General features: G+C 46.6%; 1 protein-coding gene across 3 annotated transcripts in view; it reads left to right on the top strand.

Moving 5' to 3' along the window:
• Nucleotides 1-12,298: 12,298 nt before the first annotated feature.
• LOC147679746 (synergin gamma-like) overlaps nt 12,299-22,434 on the top strand; it is a 131,311-nt gene continuing 121,175 nt past the window's right edge. Inside the window, exon 1 of one of the 3 annotated variants that reach the window (XM_086943305.1) lies at nt 12,299-12,558. The gene's annotated coding sequence lies outside the window, so the exon portion shown is untranslated. Of the gene's footprint in view, nt 12,684-22,434 lie in introns of all 3 variants that reach the window. The other 2 variants (XM_086943304.1, XM_086943306.1) reach the window with 2 other exon arrangements.

Raw genomic sequence — 22,434 nt, forward strand, 5'->3', positions numbered from 1 at the left:
GCCTCCACTACTCTATGGCTGTACCCTCTGTCTAGAAACCTGGCGAAACTCTCCAATTGCTTCTCCTTCGCATCTGCTGGGTCACTGCAGATGCGTCAGATGCGGGGCATCTCCCCATATGGGATGCTCCTTATTAAATGTGGAGGATGTGCACTTGTTGCATGTAAAAGAGTATTTTCAGCCGTCGGTTTTCTAAAGAGGGTAGTTGTTAAACCATTATTTTGTATTAAGACCTGTACATTTAAAAATTTAACTGAGTGCTTACTGATGTTAAAAGTGAATATGGGATTAAGATCATTTTGATTGATTTCTTCCATGAATTTCAACACACTTTCCTCACTTCCTCGCCATACAATAAAAAGATAGTTTATAAAACGCATCCAGGAAACTATATTGGTGGTACATACATGTTCAAACTAGTGCCTGAGGACCAGTTCCTCCCACCAGCCCATAAACAGGCAGGCATAACTAAGGGAGAAACTGGCCCCCATTGCAACACCATGCACTTGTTGGTAAAATTGGCCATTAAAAAGGAAGTGGTTGTTTTCTAAACAGAAAGATATCATGTCTAGCAACATCCTTGTAGACTGATCATACATCATCGGTCTGGTGTTCAGAAAGTACTCAACAGCCCTCAACCCATCTTTATGTTTTATATAGGTGTAGAGGGAGCTGACATTCAATGTTACCAGCAATACATTTGGGTTCCAGGACAAATCCTTGATCTTGCTCAAAAAGTCACTAGTGTCCTGTACATAGGATCCAAGATTTTTCATGATAGCCTGTAAAAAATAATCAATGTATTTTGAAAGATTTTCCAGTGACCCGTCACAGGCCGCAATGATAGGTCTCCCTAGTGGTGCGGTCAAACTTTTGTGTACCTTGGTTATGACGTAGATGTAAAGTACCAATGGATGTTCTTTTTTGATAAATGTATATTCGTCCCAACCTTTCCATGCCAACAGGCTTTTGAACAAAGAATCCTGAATTGCTTTGTATTTAGATGGAGTACTTTTTTTGTAACACTGGACATCATTTAGCTGACTGTATGCTTCCTTTAGGTAGTCTGTTGAAGGCCAAAGGACGATATTTCCGCCCTTGTCTGAAGCCTGCATTACCAGAGATTCTTTTTGCAGTTTTAGAATCAATTGATTGTATTTCTTTTCTTCTTTTGAGTATTTTTTCTTTGTTCTATTGTTGGCGAGGGTCCATTTTTTAAAAATCTTTGCTACCACATGATCACTAAATGTATCCAAACCATCACGCGCTACAATGGGAATAAATTTGGACTTCATCTTAAACGGTGTGTCAGGCTTCATCTGCCCCCTCATAGATGGTACTTCCTGACTGTTTAGCTCTTCTCCTGTGGCTAGCTGACATAAATCTTGATATAAGTTCAAATCAGAGACCCTAAGTCCCGAGGATTCATTGCCAGCTGTTGTTTCCACCCTAGGCTCCGTTGCCGGTCTTTGTAGATGAAGTTTTTTTGAGTTTTAATTTTCGTATGAATTGGTACACATCTTCCCTTGTTCTTGTGTACTTGAAGTTGGACTCTGGGCAGAAGGTTAAACCTAGACAGAGTAGTTGCTTTTCCGCTTCTGACAGATCTATGTTGGCCAGGTTAATTATAGATTTTACATCCTGGGTCTCTGATATACTGCCAGAGCATGGCTGTTCTTTGCTGGGGGTCACTAGTTTCTCTTGGCCCGGCCCTGGCCCCACTTCTTTGGCTCTCCACTGCATATATATCTCGAAACCAAGTATATATATATATATATATATATATATATATATATATATATATATATATATATATATATATATATATATATATATATCCCACTGGGGGTCCCTAGAAGGTAGGTTATAGTTAGGATAATTTTCCCATAGGATAAGTATTTTTTTACTTGCCTATAACTTTGGGGCCATTTGACAAATCTTCATGAAATTTTCCACAGTAAAAATTGTTACATTAGGTCTTGTTGTTCATGGAAAATTTCGGGGTGATCTGTTAAGTGGGGGCAGAGAAGAGAAAAAGGGGGTAAAAGAAGTGCATTTCCCAATGTTAATTCCCATGGAACTTTTGAACATGTCTACAGCCAGACAGTTGGATGAAATTACACCAAATTTGGCATCAAGGTAGATGTGGTTAGGCAGATTGTGCTTTGTGTTATTTGGTGTGAATCCGTTCAGTAGTTATTGAGAAATGTAAGAGAGTAAAGTTAGTGATATCTGTGGACACGACGACTTCGCAAATAATAACGAGCTCATGCAGAGAAATGCAGAGTTCTGTTTGGGTGCCAACACTTCAACCAGGAAGTGTTGGCAGCCATCTTGGGACTCTGCTTCAGCCGACTCCCAAAAAAAAACATTAAAAAAAAGGGGCCAGCGTAGGAATACCCTTGCTAGGCAAAAACTTCTTTTTTTTTATTGCAGCAAAATTGCAATATCCTCAAATTCACAGGAAAAATAAAAGCACGGGCTCCAGCACTTGCTTTTAAATGATCCCCGGGTTTTTGATTAGAGTTTCGCGTTAGGAGCACGGACACTGGACCACAACTGGCTCCTGGTCCCCCCCTTTTCTCTTTTGTTTCCGTTAGAATTCTAAAACCATAGCTGAAGCGTTTCGTCCACAACGGGACTTCTTCAGGGCTCCATAGAATAGTCAATTGCTTCCACTAGTGACTTTAGTTTGTAGTCTGGTTTAGGTCCTCTGTTCAAATGTTTTGTACGATATATATCTCCATTTTCACGACTCAGTAACCGACAATCTTTTAGTGCATCAGTTTCAGGAGTAGGCACCACATCCTAGCGATTTATATGACCATGAAATAACGCGGGAACACAAGTTTAATCATTTTTTAGGTCTCGACTATTCCATCCCGCAGGGATAAATAGACAAGAGTATAGTAGGCAAAACAAGCTCTTGAACCACTGCGGATTTAGTACAGTTCATGTGAACACAATCATGCGCATTCTCCCAACGGGCATTTTTTTCAAGAGCTTCCATTGGCTCTTCACTTTGTGCACGCTGCATTCAGCTGCCCAGTCCTCCCACCCCCTCCCTCTCCAGTGCGCGCCTCTCGCTCATCACACCCCCTCCCTCTCCAGCACACCAACACGCAGCCCACAGCCTCTCTCCCATTGCGCATTCTCCCCACGGGCATATTTTTCAAGAGCTTTCATTGGCTCTTCACTTTGTGCACGCTGCATTCAGCTGCCCAGTCCTCCCACCCCCTCCCTCTCCAGAGCGCGCGTCTCGCACATCACAACCCCGTCCACCCACCCACCCACCACACAGCAATGCAAAGAAGCTTGTTTCCTCTAGTAACATATTGTTTACTAAATCTTGTATTTTGTTTGCTCTTGATACTTGCACAATTGTCACTATTGCCTCATGTAACGTAACATTTGCTTTTGTAACATGCTCCCGTGTAATTTTTGCTTCATGTATCACTACTGTTCCTATTGTGAAGCGCCCTGACACCTTCTGGTTAAGTCTGCGCTATATAAAAACGCCTCCCTCGCTCTTCTGCCGCCGCCATTGCCTTGGGCTCTCGCGCTCCTTTGTCCCTCTCTCCTGCACGCTCGCCACCGCTCTGAGCCAACCAAAGAGCGGGTACAGCAGCTCGTGCACCAACTGAGAACAGCGCACAAGCTCAAAAGCCAAACTGGATAACTACGCACGCGCGTGAACTCCCAAACGCAACTCGTACCTGCGCATATGTCACTACCTTAATTTGTGCGCATGTGCTCTCGCTGTCATCGGAGTCGCGCGTACAGTCTCACAATGAAGCTCGCGACTTTCTTTTCTCTGATTGCAGGCTCTTTGTGTGGTCTGCGCATGTGTGCTGGTGAAGTGTTTTCCAGTTTCTCATCCTACACGCCCTTCCTGCGCCTCTACTTCCCGAACTACGGACGCCAGATTTATCATCACAAGTAGAAGTGTTAAGGTGCCTCTAAAGTTAAATGTATTTAATATTTTGCACACGGTAGTGGCATTATGGTGTATATCAGCTACAGAAGTGTAGCATTACCTGCCAATCTACATTGGTTTCATTGTTTTTGACGGAAAATACCGATCTTTTAGGGAAGTCATGTTGACAACATTTAGCTGTGTGCTAGGCTTTTGTGATAAAACCATAACAAAGCATACATGTATAGTTAAATGTACTTCCTTTATGGGCCTTGGGTGAACCTTCAAAAACCATAGGTCGATTCCAGTATCATTAACATTTTCTTCCGCCCTCCGCTACATCCAACATGGAGCGCAAGGAAGCCCACTTAAGCCATATGCTCTCTTGCTGAGACAGTGTTTTGCCTAAACACATGTAAACAACTGTGTGCAACGGTGTTCCCTTCACCGCCAGGGCTGCTGGTTGGGTCCTTTTATTTTACATTTTCTTACAGGTTTCATTTAATTTGCTTATTTCTCCGTATAGTTATTTATTTTTGTCTCATTCGTCAGCATCTATTACTGGGTGCACATCTCCTCCCCACCTTAAATGTCTTTATAGACATTTGGGTATAAACAACGATACTGCTGCATGCTGCAGACTACCACACAACTCACACTCCTGCATGCCACACACTCCTGCACGCCACACACTCCTGCACGCCACACACTCCTGCACGCCACACACTCCTGCACGCCACACACTGCTACAAGCCACACACTGCTGCACGCCACACACTGCTGCACGCCACACACTGCTGCACGCCACACACTGCTGCACGCCACACACTACTGCATGCCACACACTACTGCATGCCGCACACTGCTGAATGCCACACAACACCACCACATCACGCGAGGACACCGCCATATCACTCGAGAACACCACCACATCACTCAAGGACACAAACACATCACTCAGGGACATCACCACATCACTCAGGGGGCACCACTACATTACTCATGGTCACCACCACATCACTCAACTCATCCTCCAACTCCAACTCCACCCTCCAACCCCAACTCCACCCTCCAACTCCAACTCCACCCTCCAACTCCAACTCCACCCTCCAACTCCACCCTCCAAATCCAACTCCACCCTACAAATCCAACTCCACCCTCGAACTCCACCTTACAACTCCAACCTCCAACTCCAACTCCACCCTCCAACTCCAACTCCACCCTCCAACTCCAACTCCAACTCCACCCTCCAACTCCACCCTCCAACTCCACCCTCCAACTCCACCCTCCAACTCCACCCTCTAACTTCAACTCCACCCTCCAACTCCACCCTCTAACTCCACCCTCCAAACCCAACTCCACCCTCCAAACCCAACTCCACCCTCCAACCCCCAACTCCACCCTCCAACTCCACCCTCCAACTCCAACTCCACCCTCCAACTCCAACTCCACCCTCCAACCCTACCCTCCACCTCCAACCCCACCCTCCAACTCCAACCCCACCCTCCAACACACACCCCACCCTCCAACTCCAACCCCACCCTCCAACTCCAACCCCACCCTCCAACTCCAACCCCACCCTCCAACACACACCCCACCCTCCAACTCCACCCTCCAACTTCCAACTCCACCCTCCAACTCCACCCTCCAACTCCACCCTCCAACTCCACCCTCCAACTCCACCCTCCAACTCCACCCTCCAACTCCACCCTCCAACTCCACCCTCCAACTCCAACTCCACCCTCCAACTCCACCCTCCAACTCCACCCTCCAACTCCAACTCCACCCTCCAACTCCACCCTCGAACTCCACCCTCCAACTCCAACTCCACCCTCCAACCCAAACTCCACCCTCCAACCCAAACTCCACCCTCCAACTCCACCCTCCAACCCCAACTCCACCCTCCAACCCCACCCTCCAACCACACCCTCCAACTCCAACCCCACCCTCCAACTCCACCCTCCAACCCAAACTCCACCCTCCAACCCAAACTCCACCCTCCAACTCCACCCTCCAACCCCAACTCCACCCTCCAACTCCACCCTCCAACCACACCCTCCAACTCCAACCCCACCCTCCAACTCCACCCTCCAACTCCACCCTCCAACTCCACCCTCCAACTTCCAACTCCACCCTCCAACTCCACCCTCCAACTCCACCCTCCAACTCCACCCTCCAACTCCAACTCCACCCTCCAACTCCAACTCCACCCTCCAACTCCAGCCTCCAACTCCACCCTCCAACTCCACCCTCCAACTCCAACTCCACCCTCCAACCCAAACTCCACCCTCCAACCCAAACTCCACCCTCCAACCCAAACTCCACCCTCCAACCCAAACTCCACCCTCCAACCCAAACTCCACCCTCCAACTCCACCCTCCAACCCCAACTCCACCCTCCAACCCCACCCTCCAACTCCAACCCAACCCTCCAACTCCACCCTCCAACCCAAACTCCACCCTCCAACCCAAACTCCACCCTCCAACTCCACCCTCCAACCCCAACTCCACCCTCCAACCCCAACTCCACCCTCCAACCCCACCCTCCAACCACACCCTCCAACCCCACCCTCCAACTCCACCCTCCAACTCCACCCTCCAACTCCACCCTCCAACTCCACCCTCCAACTCCACCCTCCAACTCCACCCTCCAACTCCACCCTCCAACTCCACCCTCCAACTCCACCCTCCAACCTCCAACCTCCAACTCCACCCTCCAACTCCACCCTCCAACTCCACCCTCCAACTCCACCCTCCAACCCAAACTCCACCCTCCAACCCAAACTCCACCCTCCAACCCAAACTCCACCCTCCAACCCCAACTCCACCCTCCAACCCCAACTCCACCCTCCAACCCCAACTCCACCCTCCAACCCCACCCTCCAACTCCAACCCAACCCTCCAACTCCACCCTCCAACCCAAACTCCACCCTCCAACCCAAACTCCACCCTCCAACTCCACCCTCCAACCCCAACTCCACCCTCCAACCCCAACTCCACCCTCCAACCCCACCCTCCAACCCCACCCTCCAACTCCACCCTCCAACTCCACCCTCCAACTTCCAACTCCACCCTCCAACTCCACCCTCCAACTCCACCCTCCAACTCCACCCTCCAACTCCACCCTCCAACTCCACCCTCCAACTTCCAACTCCACCCTCCAACTCCACCCTCCAACTCCACCCTCCAACTCCACCCTCCAACCCCAACTCCACCCTCCAACCCCACCCTCCAACCACACCCTCCAACTCCAACCCCACCCTCCAACCCCACCCTCCAACTCCACCCTCCAACTCCACCCTCCAACCCAAACTCCACCCTCCAACCCAAACTCCACCCTCCAACCCAAACTCCACCCTTCAACTCCACCCTCCAACCACACCCTCCAACCACACCCTCCAACTCCAACCCCACCCTCCAACTCCAACCCAACCCTCCAACCCCAACTCCACCCTCCAACTCCACCCTCCAACTTCCAACTCCAACTTCCAACTCCACCCTCCAACTCCACCCTCCAACTCCACCCTCCAACTCCACCCTCCAACTCCACCCTCCAACTCCACCCTCCAACTCCACCCTCCAACTCCACCCTCCAACTCCACCCTCCACCCCAAACTCCACCCTCCAACCCCAACTCCACCCTCCAACCCCACCCTCCAACCCCACCCTCCAACTCCACCCTCCTACTTCATGTGCCAACTCCACCCTCCAACCCCAACTCCACCCTCCAACTCCAACTCCGCCCTCCAACCCAAACTCCGCCCTCCAACCCAAATTCCACCCTCCAACTCCAACTCCACCCTCCAACTCCAACTCCACCCTCCAACTCCAACTCCACCCTCCAACTCCAACTCCACCCTCCAACTCCAACTCCACCCTCCAACTCCAACTCCACCCTCCACCCTCCTACTCCACCCTCCACCCTCCAACCCCAACTCCACCCTCCAACTCCAACTCCACCCTCCAACCCCACCCTCAAACTCCAACCCCACCCTCCAACCCCACCCTCCAACTCCATGCTCCAACTCCATGCTCCAACTCCATGCTCCAACTCCATGCTCCAACTCCATGCTCCAACTCCATGCTCCAACTCCATGCTCCAACTCCACCCTCCAACCCCAACTCCACCCTCCAACTCCAACTCCTCCCTCCAACTCCAACTCCGCCCTCACTCTATCGCTCTCACTCTATCTATCGCCCTCACTCTATCACCCTCACTCTATCTATCGCCCTCACTCTATCTATTGCCCTCTATCTATCTATAGCCCTCTATCTATCTATCGCCCTCACTTTATCTATTTATATCGCCCTCACTCTAGCTATCGCCCTCACTCTATCTATCTATTGCCCTCACTCTATCTATCGCCTTCACTCTATCTTTCTATCTATCTATCTATCTATCTATCTATCTATTTGTCTGTCTGTCTGTGTATCTATCTATCTATCTATCGCCCTCACTCTATCGCCCTCACTCTAGCTATCTATCTATCTATCTATCTATCTATCTATCTATCTATCTATTTGTCTGTCTGTCTGTCTGTCTGTCTGTCTGTCTATCTATCTATCTATCTATCTATCGGCCTCACTCTATCTATGTATCGCCCCCACTCTATCTATCTATCGCCCTCACTCTATCTATCGCCCTCACTCTATCTATGTAACGCCCTCACTCTTTCTAATTATCTATCTATGTATCGCCCTCTATCTATCTATCGCCCTCACTCTATCTATTTATCGCCCTCACTCTAGCTATCGCCCTCACTCTATCTATCGCCCTCACTCTATCTATCGCCCTCACTCTATCTATCGATCTATTTGTCTGTCTGTCTGTCTATCTATCTATCTATCGCCCTCACTCTATCGCCCTCACTCTATCTATCTATCTATCTATCTATCTGTCTGTCTGTCTATCTATCTATCTATCGGCCTCACTCTATCTATCAGCCTCACTCTATCTATCTATCGGCCTCCCTCTATATATCTATCTATCTATCGGCCTCACTCTATCTATGTATCGCCCTCACTCTATCTATCGCCCTCACTCTATCTATCTATCACCCTCACTCTATCTATCTATCACCCTCACTCTATCTATCTATTTAACGCCCTCACTCTTTCTATTTATCTATCTATGTATCACCCTCACTCTATCTATTTATGTATCGCCCTCACTCTATCTATCACCCTCCCTCTATCTATCTATCGCACTCCCTCTATCTATCTATCACAGCATCACTCAGCACCACCACAGCATCACTCAGGGGCACCACAACATCCCTCATGGGCACCACAAAATAACTATGCGCTACCACAGCATCACTGAACACCACAGCATCACTCGTCGCCACCACAACATCACTCAGCGCCACCACAGCATCAATCTGTGCAATCATTCAACAACAACTGGTTCAAATATGTTCGCTCAATATTTCAAGCTTGATTACAAATGTCACAAAAAGATGTTAATATTTCACTTCTGTTCTTGGATTTTCTTCATAATAAAATACAATGAACATAATCTTCACAAAAGTTATTTACTAAAGTTTAAGCTATTGCCATTATAAATTACAATAACTTTTTTTTAAGTATTAATTATTACAAAAATTACAAGCCTTTGGTATTTGTAATATCAATACATCTAAGTCATGAAAATACAACACATATTGCGTTACAAATGCTATAGGTGTCACATTTGCAAAAGTTAAAACTATTGGCATTGTAAATGACAAAGCTATTAATTTTGCTATTTTCAAAACCAACACATAAATAAAAAATGTGTCATTTACAATACCAATAGCTCAAACTTTCCTAATGCGAGACCTATTGCATTGCAAATGCTTGTCTTAAAGTACGATCCCTCACGTGCATGCAGGTTAGAGGTTTTCCGCTACTTAATTACCATCATTTGGCATACCCTCACACATTTGAAACCCTTATAATGGCCTCACACCTCTGGTACTACGTTTGCCACTGTGGACAGCATTGAGGGTAACTCGGCAAGTACGCGGCGGATCCCTCTTTTTAATGGCAGTAACCCTGCATCCCATGTTAACCACGGTACGACTAGGACTATCTCCATATTACCTTAGCCACTTCATCCTTGATAAACCTCCATTCATCTGTGATCACGAGTACAGCTTGCAGACCATAATTATGGTTCCCTGCATGTCCAATTCACTTCCTTGTATGCACAACTGTGAGCAGTTCAGAGTAGCTAATACCTTGCTCTCCTTGCCTCCACAGTTTTTGGTGACCGCTTAGGCAGCACTCAACCCTATTCCACCGGCTGGTGATGATTTGACAATTACGTCTGCACAGGTAGGTGTACACCATGACCTACTTCCTCCACATTTCCATACAGGTCCCTAATGATTGAGGCATAACTCTCGGTTTGTTCTTCTTACATTGATTACAGAACAGACGATAATGAATGGTGTCGGCTGACACCTTCACGAGTAGCAAACCAGGAAGCCAATCACTACACTTCCTCGCCAATAGGTGAGCAGTTTCTCGCCACCTTTTAGTGTAAATAACTGTATACTTCTTAAACACATAGTTCTGATTCAATTCTTGACTTCACAGGCTGTCTTATCCCTTCCTGTCCTGATGAAGACCTGACATAGATGCTTACGAATTGGCACTACATCTTAGGGTTGAAACATCCACGTTGTTAGTTCAACTTGTCCACACAACCAGAATACGGAATACTTTACCCTGCTGTGGTTTATGCATCTAATGTTGGACAACTTTGTATACATTTTTGTCCATTTGTATAAATATATGTTTTATATGTTATTATTTTTGTACAGCACCATGTCACTAAACACGATCAGTCACTAATTGCTTTACAGTCCTATGGGCTTTATTGTGTCGGACAGCCATATACATTTTGACTGATTCATCTCTAGAGTGAAAAGGAACTCATTCCCTTAATTCATTGTACCGTCTATGTGTTTGTGTGTTTCCTTCATTATTGAGTAATGTTATTTTCATGACATGTATTAAAGTACATTTGAGACTAAGTACACGTGACTCCCGACATACCCAGGTTCTGAGGGTTACTGGGTTACCCCATTAGCCTTAATGGTTATGAATATTCTCAGCAAAATCTAGTTGAGTGTGCCTTATTTTTAGTGTGCACACTTCACACACACACCTGTATTGCCACGTGCTGCTATGACCAACAATTGCACAGAGTTGTGGTGCAGTGTATTGGCAGGCAAAGGTTTACTATCTATGTTGGTACCTTCTTGATCAGCACACACTTGTGGCTCTATATGTTGTAATGCATTCTACAGATCTATAGTGCTGTGTTTTATACCCACTTTGCAGACACAATTGCTATGGTAGAACATACGGTCAGTGTGTACCCTTGTGTGGTTATCCACAGCAACACTGCAAGCCACTTTCGGCTTTTGCAAAAAATGATACTATTTAAGCTGATTCTGAGTGGTCCATACATAGAACACCAAAAGTGAAACTAAAAGCCAAGAAAGCAAACTGCTGTTGGCCGAACATCCAGGGTGGCTCGAGGTGTCACGCGTGGCGTCGGAGGGTGAGGCTGATATTAGTACATCGCTCTGTGTCCAACACCCATGCTTTCGTGGCTTGCATCAAGATATCTCTTAATTTCGGTGCGGCGAGGGGATTGCTCCAATATCTACTTCGCCCAAACTTGTTGTCCGGTGTGCAAGCCTGACAGATGTATTAATTTAGGTGGAGATGGCTCAGGGACCATTTGATCATTTCATATTTATGATTGGCCGCGAGCGAACATTCCTGAATACATTACACTGAAACAAAACCTTTTTATCTTGTAGGGTGAGTGAGCGAGGAACAGGGACTGAGGGCTACGCCGCGGGAGGTAGGATATTCTTCAGAGTTCACGCATCAGTTTACTCTTGGGATTACTTGGAGTCGTGAAGTGACACAAAACACGGACTTTGCTGAAGTTGTACAGAGGATTGGTTTTATTCAAACTTCTGCTGCCGTTTTAGCGCATTATCTCATAGTAACCTTTAACAGTTGTGCATTGCTGGGAACTTTCAAGTCAGGGGACGGAAAGACTTTCAATCTCGGTTTTTACCTACCAGCACAAAGCACCTTGGGGCTTGTAGTTTCATGTTTCCGATCACAAGTACGTCTCTTCCACGCGCACAGCGCTGTCAGCTAACCAAAAAAAAAAACATAGCACCAGCTGCCGTTTACCTTCTGGACAGGGGGCTGTTGCAGTCAGTTGATAGCTGCGAGGGAGCATGTGTGTCATTGTTACTGAATAATAAATAACTACGGTCGTTTTGTGTGGAGTAACGTGGGAGTTTTGTGCGTGTCTTTGAGTAGTGAAGCAGGTGAACCAGTTCCTATCACATGCCACTGGAGAGCAAACATGCCTTTGCCCTGACTCCCACCTGCGGCAGGCTCCTCCCAGGACTCGCCTAGGCGCTCCTCGTCGTGCTGTTCCTGCTCCCTGGCTCTGTCTTCGGATGCAGAGAGGCTCTCGTCCTCCGGCGGCATGACCGGGTGGCATTTGAGGTCACACTGCTGTGCATGGGTGTACGTCCCGAGCGGGTGTTGGAAAAGTGACGTGGCGCGTGGATCCCACCGGCTGTGGCTACGTTCAGCGATCCTTCCGCCTCAGCACAAGTGAGTCCCGCACCTCAGTTACTGAGTTGCCAGCACAGCTCCTAAGGCGTGGTTGGAAAATCCAGAACCGGGTGGAAATTCACACGACTCGTAAAAGCGCTACGAGGCCACGCCAGTGGCAGAAGGTACGCTACACGAAATACCATAGAATATTATAAGGTTAATGTTGTACACAGAAAGTCCAGGAGCCAGCTATACAAAACAGGATAGCTCTATTTATGCTTAAGTTCCAGGTTAAGTTCAGGATAAGAAGGTGAGTAGATGGAAATGTAAACCCCACCAGGAGCGACCTCCCTGTCGCTCAGCCTGCCTGCCATCAGCTGCTACTCTCACTCAAGCCATGCACCCAAACATTACATGAGGTCATCAGGCATTCTAGCACACATACTAGCTGAGCAACAGGGAAGACACCACCAGAGTAATGAAAGGCACAAGTCACTTATAACAGTTACATGTGTTTGTTCCTCATTCGAGTGTCCTAATAATTCCGGTATGTGTGGTAACAGTTTATTCTTCAGGTACTCTTATAGGCAGTGACCTGTATGTACACACACCTTCATACCATAACAAATGAGGCATCCTCGCTCCAGCGATGAGTGTGATAGCTGAGGCTTGTTGATAAACTCTTCATAGGCTACAGAGAGAAGGTGATCTTTCTTGGTTTGGGCTATAAAACAAGTTAAGGACTGGACTGCGGAAGTTGCCACCCATGTCACGGCCAACACTTGTTGACAATATTCTTATGATAATTCCATATTTTTATCTTTCCAATGTATGTGTTTTTAGCTGAGGTGCCCAATATTGTTGGGGATGTAGGTGTGGTTATGTTATGTGCATTTGTAAAGTGCCCTATAATACACAGGGGTATCCTGGCGATGAGCAGGTGTGTGTCTAGCCTTGCCCATGGTAGTTTGGATTATTGAAAAGCCTGGTCTTCAGATTGCAGCAGAATTCAACAAGAGAGGAGTCTGTTCCATGCTTTAGGAGCAATTTAAGAGCACGCCTGCCCCCTGATCTAGTTCTCTATACGCATGGGGTGTGCATGAGTAGGAAGCCTCGCGAGCAAATGTGTCTAGGTGGTTGATGGTAAGAGATGCACTTGTTAAGTGGGGCAAGAGTTGTACAGGGCTGGCTTTAGCAGTGGTGGCACCAGGTGCAACCATCTTTTTTGCCCCCCCCCCTCTATTACCTCTACCTCTACCTCCATGAATTCCCTCACGACCACACTTTCTACAGTGCCCCTCATCTCTCCATATCCCTCCTCTCACATTAATTTCATTTGTTTTATAGTGCTACTCATATCAGCATAGGGTGTCAGAGCACTTTACATCACACACTTTATACAGAGACAATTTATATGTGAATCAATGTATAGGAAATTTTATGTAAAAGAATGAGGATTATAAGGTGTAGGAATCATATGTCATCCATACTAGTTGGCAGCATATTTTGAGAGTGTGTTTTTTTCTGGAGATGCACAAACTCAGGATTTAAAACGTATCAGTGTTGGGGTTGACTTTAAAAATAATAATGTATTTCTACCCAAACACACCTTTTTTTTAGATATATTAAGATAATTAAAATCTGTGCAAAAACATTACGTTTTAACATATACTATGCAGTTTGCGTGCACCACTTTGATGAGGTCTCTCTGCTATATTAGGATTATAACCTATAAACTGCAAGTTACAAATGCATCTCTGTTACAAAAGTAGTAACCCACTGAGCTATCCACATAAAATACATTTCTATGATCTGCATGGTGTACATTTTTTTCAGTAGACATATTAACCCGCTGTGCTAGTTTACGATGAGTCAGAACTGCCTCCAGACAAAATTCCTCTGTCTTTCCAATAGGAGCATTAATCAACAGAGACATCTTGACATTTTTTTTGTTAACTAAAAACAGTTGGAAACACAAGGAACTCTACAGCAGGTGCTTTTAAACTCATCTAGTATTTTTAGATCCAGCGCCCACCCCCCAGGTCAGCGCCAGGTGTGGATGCACCGGTCATGCTGAGCCCGAATGTTTCTGTGAGGAATTTGAATTGAGCATGTATGTGTATCGGCAGTCATTGGAGCTCCATTAGGTATGGAGTGATGCGAGATCAGTGTGGAAGTTTGAGAATGAGTTGTAGCAGTCAAGTTCTGGAAGATGTATAGTCTTCGGGAAACAACCATTACAACGCACTACCTTTACAACGCACTACCTTTACAGCGCAGTCATTACAATGCAACATCCGTTACATCGCTTGCCATTACAATGCAGCCATTACAACGCATGTCACTACAACGCATGTCACTAACTACAACGCATGTCACTACAACGCATTCACTACAACGCATGTCACTACAACGCATGCCAATACAACGTATTATAAGGTAAGTAATGGCAAATAGTAATTTTTACCCCTACACTAATCATAACACTTACCCTACCGTTGAACTCACTGGAGTGGGAATAGTAATTTTTATCCCTACACTATCCAACACTTACACTACTGTTGCCCTAAAAGTATTATGCGTTGTAATGGTATGCGTTGTAATGGAATATGTTGAAAGTGTAGTTTCTAAAAATGCGTTGTGATGGCATGTGTTGTAATATCATGCATTGTAATGGATGTTGTGATGTAAAAACCACGTTGTAAAGGCATGCGTTGTAAAAGTTTGCGTTGTAACGTGTCCTGTTTATAGTGTTCTAGTGAGTTGCTTGGCGAGTTACTGTTTTTCTGATGGATGAAAGGCTGAGTGGATTCGCCGAGATTTGAACCTGTGACCATGAGGTCGAACACAGGCCCCTGCAATGGACGCATTAGTCCACTGAGCAACCAGACCCGGGAAGACCCGAGGCGGGAGGCCTTGATCAGCGGCAACGCCTGGGTCACTTGTGGTGAGGCGTGAGTGCGCCCCCAGCCCCATGGGCTATGAAATAGCTGAGGAGGACCTCTCCTGTCTTCCCCCTTGAATCTACAACCGTAAGTCCTGCTCCTGATCACTCCGGAGGTGGGGGGAGGAAAGTTCGGCCACTAAATGCAATTGGACTGCTGGTCACTGCAGCTGATATCTATTTGACTCCACAAGGCCACTGTGGCTAGAACACAAGGGGCAACCACCCTCATGTCGGACCTCCGGCGGCCATTACAGCCAGTTGAGATTTGGGCCCCCGGATGGAGGCTTCAGAGGATCGCTATGACTAAATGTTGGAGAGCATCAGGGAGATGCTAATAGACAAGCATAGAACTACTGTTAAATACCAACACATTTTAATCTTCTTCTACGCCCCCGACCTCACCCTTGTGGAAAATTCACTGCCCGACTAACGTAGCCTGAGAGTCCGCAGCACGCGTTCTGGGAGTCGGCCTGCACCATCCACCTACTTAACCGAGTCATCCCACAACACAGGGAGAGTGAGACCTCTCGGACGAGAGTGGATACTGGATAGGTGTGAGGTGAAGAACCCTGACCATATCCTGACGCCTGTACCCAGAGACGAACCACACCATGACGAAGCCAAAGGGGGCTGCGGCCTCTGTCCAGGCTGATAAAATGGATAAATATGCAGTTCGGCGGCAGCTGCCCTCAGGGGAGGAAGTACTGTGCGAAGACATGACCACAGAAGAACCTTCACTTAGCTCAATCATGGCAGCTATACAGGCAGTGGGGACAAATCTAGAAACAATAATTTACAAGGTCACGATTGAGATGAACCTCATGAGAGCCGACGTAGGGAAAACGTCTGATAGAGTCAATGTAACAGAGGAACATATAGGGGAGCTGCAGTCCATGGCGAGTAAGTTGAAGGAATGGGTTCAAAAATTGGTCCACCAACATAAAGAAATGGCTCTGCATCTGGACGATCAGGAAGGGACAGCCCGCCGTAACTACAGCCGGGTGGTGGAGGTACCTGAAGGGGTGGAAGGCCCCAGGGTGGATCTCTTCCTTGAAGACCTTATCCTGCATCACCTTAAGCCTAAGAGACTCTCGCCGTTATTCTCCATGGAAAGGGCGCACAGAGCCTCAATCCCCAAAACTAACCCTGGGGCACCGCCCGGACCATCATTGCGTGTATTGCGAATTTCCGTGATCAGGACGCAATTTTACAAGTGGCCAGGGTCAGTGGCGACCTCCCATATGAAAATGCGACGATCCGATTCTTCCCGGACTTTACTCTGAAGGTACAGCGAAAGAGGCGCTCCTTTGAAGGGATAAAACTAGCTCTTAGAGACGGGGGCTTCAGTACATGATGTTCTTCCCCGCCAAGCTAAAGGTTGTGGACGTCGACAAGTCTTGGTTCTTTATGACACCGGAGGAGGCCCAACACTGGCTAGATGAGGGCCCTTCCCGGGCACATCGCTGGCGGGAGGAAGCAGTCCTAAGAACTGCTGGCCAACGCTCCATGTACTCATCGAATTGGCGTGGGCAAAAGGATACGATCTGCATCGAGATCCAGAAGCTCCCGCTCTGTAAGCCCTGGAATTGACACGGCACATGCTGGGAAGTGAAAATACTTCATATACTTTACTGGTCTGTAGTTATCTCCTTGTCATTTCTTTGGGGTGCAGGCCAGGGAGAGTTTCTCTATGGACATAATATGCTCTTCTTTGCTATTTAGCACAATGGACTGGCATAAAGCTGGGTGGACTATGGACTTCCGAATATAGTACTAACCCCCCTCAATGGTGTAAGGGAGAAACTGCGGGCCCGGGGGAGGATGCTGTTGGGTGCTGACATCACGCAACCCTACATTTGGTATCTAGTTATTGGGTTGATAGGTGCTCTGCTGTTGGGGATGTGGGTAGTTTTAGACCTACGAGGCAGGGTTGCAGTGAGGGGGGAACTATTATCCATCGGAGTGGTGGGAAGTGTTTTGGTGTTTTTTTGGGTTGTCGTGATCTCAGAACAATCATTTTTCCCCGACAGGATTGAGATATATGCTTACATCATTGAACCGTGCGCACAAAGACTAAGGGTAGGATATTCTCCTAGAGATAATGTATGTCTGCGACATGAAGTTATTTTTGTTGTTAGTGTTATGATAGTTAATGATCTGCAAACACTGAGACACAGTCATTACGGGAACGTATTTACACTTGACCTCAGATATCCGGTCTGTGACAGAGACCCACACTCTGTATGACTTCACCTGATCCAATGACACAGCGCACTTCAACACCAACGTTGTTGTTCCTCTCATGGGATGTCAATAGGCTGCGGGACAAGATAAAGCGAGGGTTAGTGCTGCAATACTTGAAACGAAGGCCCCAGCAGTCACTCTGTTGCAGGAAACACATTTAGCAGGGTCCACTTTTAAAGCACTGGACCGATGGGGGTTTCAGTTTCCAGTGCACTCAGAGTTTACCTCAGGGTCCCGAGGGGTGGGAATCCTCGTAAGAAAGCAATTCCCTCTTGTTGTTCACCGTACTTTCAAAGATGAACAGGGCCTGCTTTGCCGAAACTTCAATGTTATGGGAAGGTCATTTCCTTAATTTAGTAACTGTCTATATCCCACCTGCCCTACACTCATCAGCCCTTCAGGACCTGGGCAAGTTTCTACTTACGCTGCCAGAGGGGGACGTGATATTAGGGGGCAACTTTAACATAACAATAAACAACGCAATGGACCCTACGCCCGCCCGACCCCAGCACCATCTCAGATCACCCCTGGCTGAATCCTTAAAAGCACACAGTTTACTGGATGTGTGGGGTTCCATAACTCGCACCAGAGACAATATACTTTTCACTCGGGGGCGCACAATAGCCTTTCACGCATAGACGGCATTATCATGGCAACAGACAACATGGGGAGGTTTGGAGTAGTTTCACATCTGCCCAGTGGGATCTCCAATCACTCCCTGATTATGGCGGAGTTTCGTTCACGCAGCCCCACCCAGCGTCATTTGTATCCCATATACCCGGGATTCCTTCTCAATCCTAATATCAAGAAAAGGCTTATTAACCAAACAACGCAATAGTTCCAGGAAAATGAGACATCGGTCTCCTCTCTGCTAACTCTGTGGGAGGCATATAAACTAGTCATACGTGGGCGGGCCATCTCTCTCATCAAAGGTCATAAAAAAAGAAAAGAAAAACGACATAGAGGCCTTAGAACAGGAGATGCAGCATTTGGAGTCTCAATATGCTAGTCCTTGTCCGAATAGATGAATACAGAGGATAGAAAGAGACGGCTGCGATGATCTCATGCAGCAGACGGATGGGATGCTGTACCTCTGCCTAACTAGTTGACTGGAATCATCCTAAACAAAACGTGTAAGAGCACGGTCCAATTGCGTGATCGTTGTCTTGTGGGCACCACTCGCTTCCCAGCTCTAGGCACTCTATTATTTCACCGCCTCTTCCCCCTTTTTAAACCCCGAGCACGACGACCATTGCCCGCTCTTTGGTCGTGATCCTAGATACACGGGCTCACTCCACTGTAACTGCATTAGGCCGTTCGATGCAGGTGATCAGCCCTATCATGATTGAAGTAGTGGGAGCAACAGTCAAGAGGGCACACTCATCTTTATTCCTACCACGGGCCACCCGCATTTTACTACCCGCCCGACTAATATTACCACACAATATTGTTACCACCCGCAAAGGGAGTAACAGACAATTCCCCACCACCCAGGCTCCAACGCAGACAGCCACGCTCTCCCACCGAGCTTCAAACACGAGCCACTCGTTCATAGCAATCTGCCCTCCTACACCCACACATGATTAAATGATCTTTGCACTGAATAGATGACATTTGTTAAGCCCCTTGTTTGAACTGCAGTTGTCCCGTAATCGCATGGCGTACTGTACCTAATAGATGATACCTCACGCACTATTGGGTCACCACGCATGCTGTTTCCTTAAAGTAAGATTCCAACAAGTTACCTCATTGGAATGCCAACACAATCTTGACATACTCACTCTCCCACAGGTACATTGATCTCTGCCTTGTACTCGCGAAGGCTGAGGACCCCCAGCCTTGGAAAACAGAGTGAGTACACAAGCCCCCATCTAATTTAAGTGCAACTTTTAGTGCCCCCAGTCTCTCTGACAGTTCAAACAATGGGGTAACCCTGTGTCCCTCAGAATCTGGGTAGTTTAGAGGTTTATAGAAAAAGCGGTTCTGTCGGGCAGGACTGATATTGCTTCAAAGTACATTAAATGTAATACAGAATAACCTCTCTCCACACACAAAGAAAAAGAAAAGAAAATCGCTACTCATTAAGTTTGTGCTTAATATTTATCAGAATTCCTTCATTCAGTTATGAGCTGTATCAAGAGAACTCAAAACATGTACAAAATACTGTTTAATGACAGTTGTGCATAGTGAAAAAGTGACAAATTGAGCAGTATATACAGTGTCAACCCCACAGTGACCAACAACAGGGGCACAGAAGGGTCGAAACGTTGACGCGTTTCTTAGGTCCAGAATGACCCGGTTTCCACACTAGGGATGAAACTGTGGACTCAAACAAAACTCTGGCCTCCTCTAAAGAAATAATTTTAGTTACAACTCTGTTGACACTGTATATACTGCTCACTTTGTCACTTTTTCACTATGCACAACTGTCACAAAACAGTATTTTGTACATGTTTTGAGTTCTCTTGATACAGCTCATAACCGAATGAAGGAATTCTGATAAATAATGAGCACAAACTTAATGAGTACTGATTTTCTTTTCTTTTTCTTTGTGTGTGGAGAGAGGTTATTCTGTATTACGTTTAATGTACTTTGAAGCAATATCAGTCCTACCCGACAGAACCGCTTTTTCTTTAAACGCCCAGTCTCTCCGATACACAGCCTCTTGTTTAATTTCAGACTGTCTGTGTTATTCCCCACCCACCACTTGTCTTGAGAAAGACCCGCCCTGACCACCGATTGGGGCACCTCAGGGTCGAAACGTCGACGGTTGTCTTAGGTCCAACATCACCAGGATTCCACCAAGAAAAATAGGGCTCCTTGGCTATAAATCAGTAGCTGGCCGCTAAAACATGTGTATATATTTGTATACATGTAATTGAATCCACTGTATATATTTTGAACTTTTGAGCACTACACACATATGTCACTAAATTGCACTTCAGCACACATTCAAGCAGTCTTCTCATGTATTGTATGAAATCATTGAATGTCTTAATTCAGATAAAGAAGAAACAATACAACTACTTGATTGTATGATGTATTTGTTAAAAGATTGTTTTCTGTTAGTTGTGTATTTCAGAGATCCTCCACCCTCGAGTGCTTTAATAGCAATGTCAAAGCAATATTGTCTTACCCAACAGAACCACCTTTTTGTTTAACCATTAATTACCCAGGTTCTGAGGGACACAGGGTCACCCCTTTTCTTTTACTGTCTATTGAGGTGACTTTGTTGCAGAAGAATTCTGAGAGCTTGTTGCAAAGGTCTTGTGAAGGGGTGCTGTTGCTGTAGGCGGCAGGAGGAGCAGTGAAATCTTTGATGATAGAGAAGATTTCCTTGCTGCTGGTAGCTGGCACAATGCAATCTGCAAGAGCTGTGCACGTGGTGCCCCATATCTGCTTGTGGAGGCCTCTTATGCCTGATTTGAAGACGTCTTTATCTGCGGTCTCTTGACTTGTTCTGCATTTGCGCTCCAGTTACTTGCAGTGGTGTTTCATCAGCCTGAGTTTCTTTGGGTACCAGCTGGCCTTCAGTTGGGCTCTTTTCGTTGGGTTGCTCTTGAAGAGAGACAGTTCGTCGGCGCATGTGGTGATCCAGGTATTGAGATACTTGATGGCTTTTGGCAAGTTGCTGGTGTGCTTGGCCAGCACCCAGAGAGGGCAGAAGCCCACTCCTTTTCTGTGATCCTTTCCCAGCTGTGGCGGGTGTTTCCGGTGGTTGTATGTCTGTTTTGGTGCGGGACAGGTATTCGGAAACTGACCAGGGCTTTGTCTATCCAGGTAATAGTTGCTGGCTTGTCGACTGTCCATCAAAACAGTGATCGTCTTTGGGCCTTGCAAAATAGTGATTTGTACTAGCTGTAAGAAGTGTTATATCTTAGATGTAAACTTTTTAATAATTAAGACTACCCATCTGCCCCCTAGTTTGCAGATGAAAGGAGGACTTTTAGTATTCCCAAGGCAGGACAGTTTTTTATACAATATCTGTTCCTGTTGCAATATAAACACATCCTCAACTTCCATCCCCTCTCTTTTGGGAGCTTTTTATGGAGTAGCCCAATCTGCATCGGTTCTTCACTGGTCTTTCTGACTTAAAGATTTCAGACACAGGATGGGGAAAAAGTTTGCCTCAAGCCCCATCTTCTTCGTTTTGCATATTATGTTCTCTGTTCGGCTTCTGTTTGGAGAGTTTACTCTGTCCATGCATCACACATAGTAGGTCTGTTGAATACTAAAGCCATAGCATCTTTTTACTCCTCACGTAAATCATTATTGAATACAGCTGCTGTGGGCTCACACGTCCAGCTAACCTCCACTCCGAGCTGTTGAAAGTGACATACATAGACCACAAGTTCCTTTGTACCATGTTGCAAGATGAGGAACCCAGCTATGCAGTTTTTTTAGTCTGGCTTCTGACAAAAAACCTTTGGAAATATATGGAAACATACTTTGAACTTGCTAAGATGAGGACTGTTTCATTTATTTATGGAGCGTTCTCAGCAAGGTTTCATTTGTTCGGTACCACTTTAGCTGAATCCTGTATAAAGGCTTGAGGTTGAGTGACGAAATGTAATCGACACTCTGAGGATCCTCAGAAATCTTTACAAGGGACATCCATTCAATCTCAAGTTGTGATAGTGTAATGGCTGGATTTTCTGTTTAGATGGGATCAGCCCCCAGGGGCCCCTATGACCCAGCCAAAACGTACTCACCTTCCCTCCTCAGATCGTATTCACAATGAG

This window comes from Lissotriton vulgaris, chromosome 11, assembly GCF_964263255.1.
Source record: "Lissotriton vulgaris chromosome 11, aLisVul1.2, whole genome shotgun sequence".
Taxonomy (NCBI): domain Eukaryota; kingdom Metazoa; phylum Chordata; class Amphibia; order Caudata; family Salamandridae; genus Lissotriton; species Lissotriton vulgaris.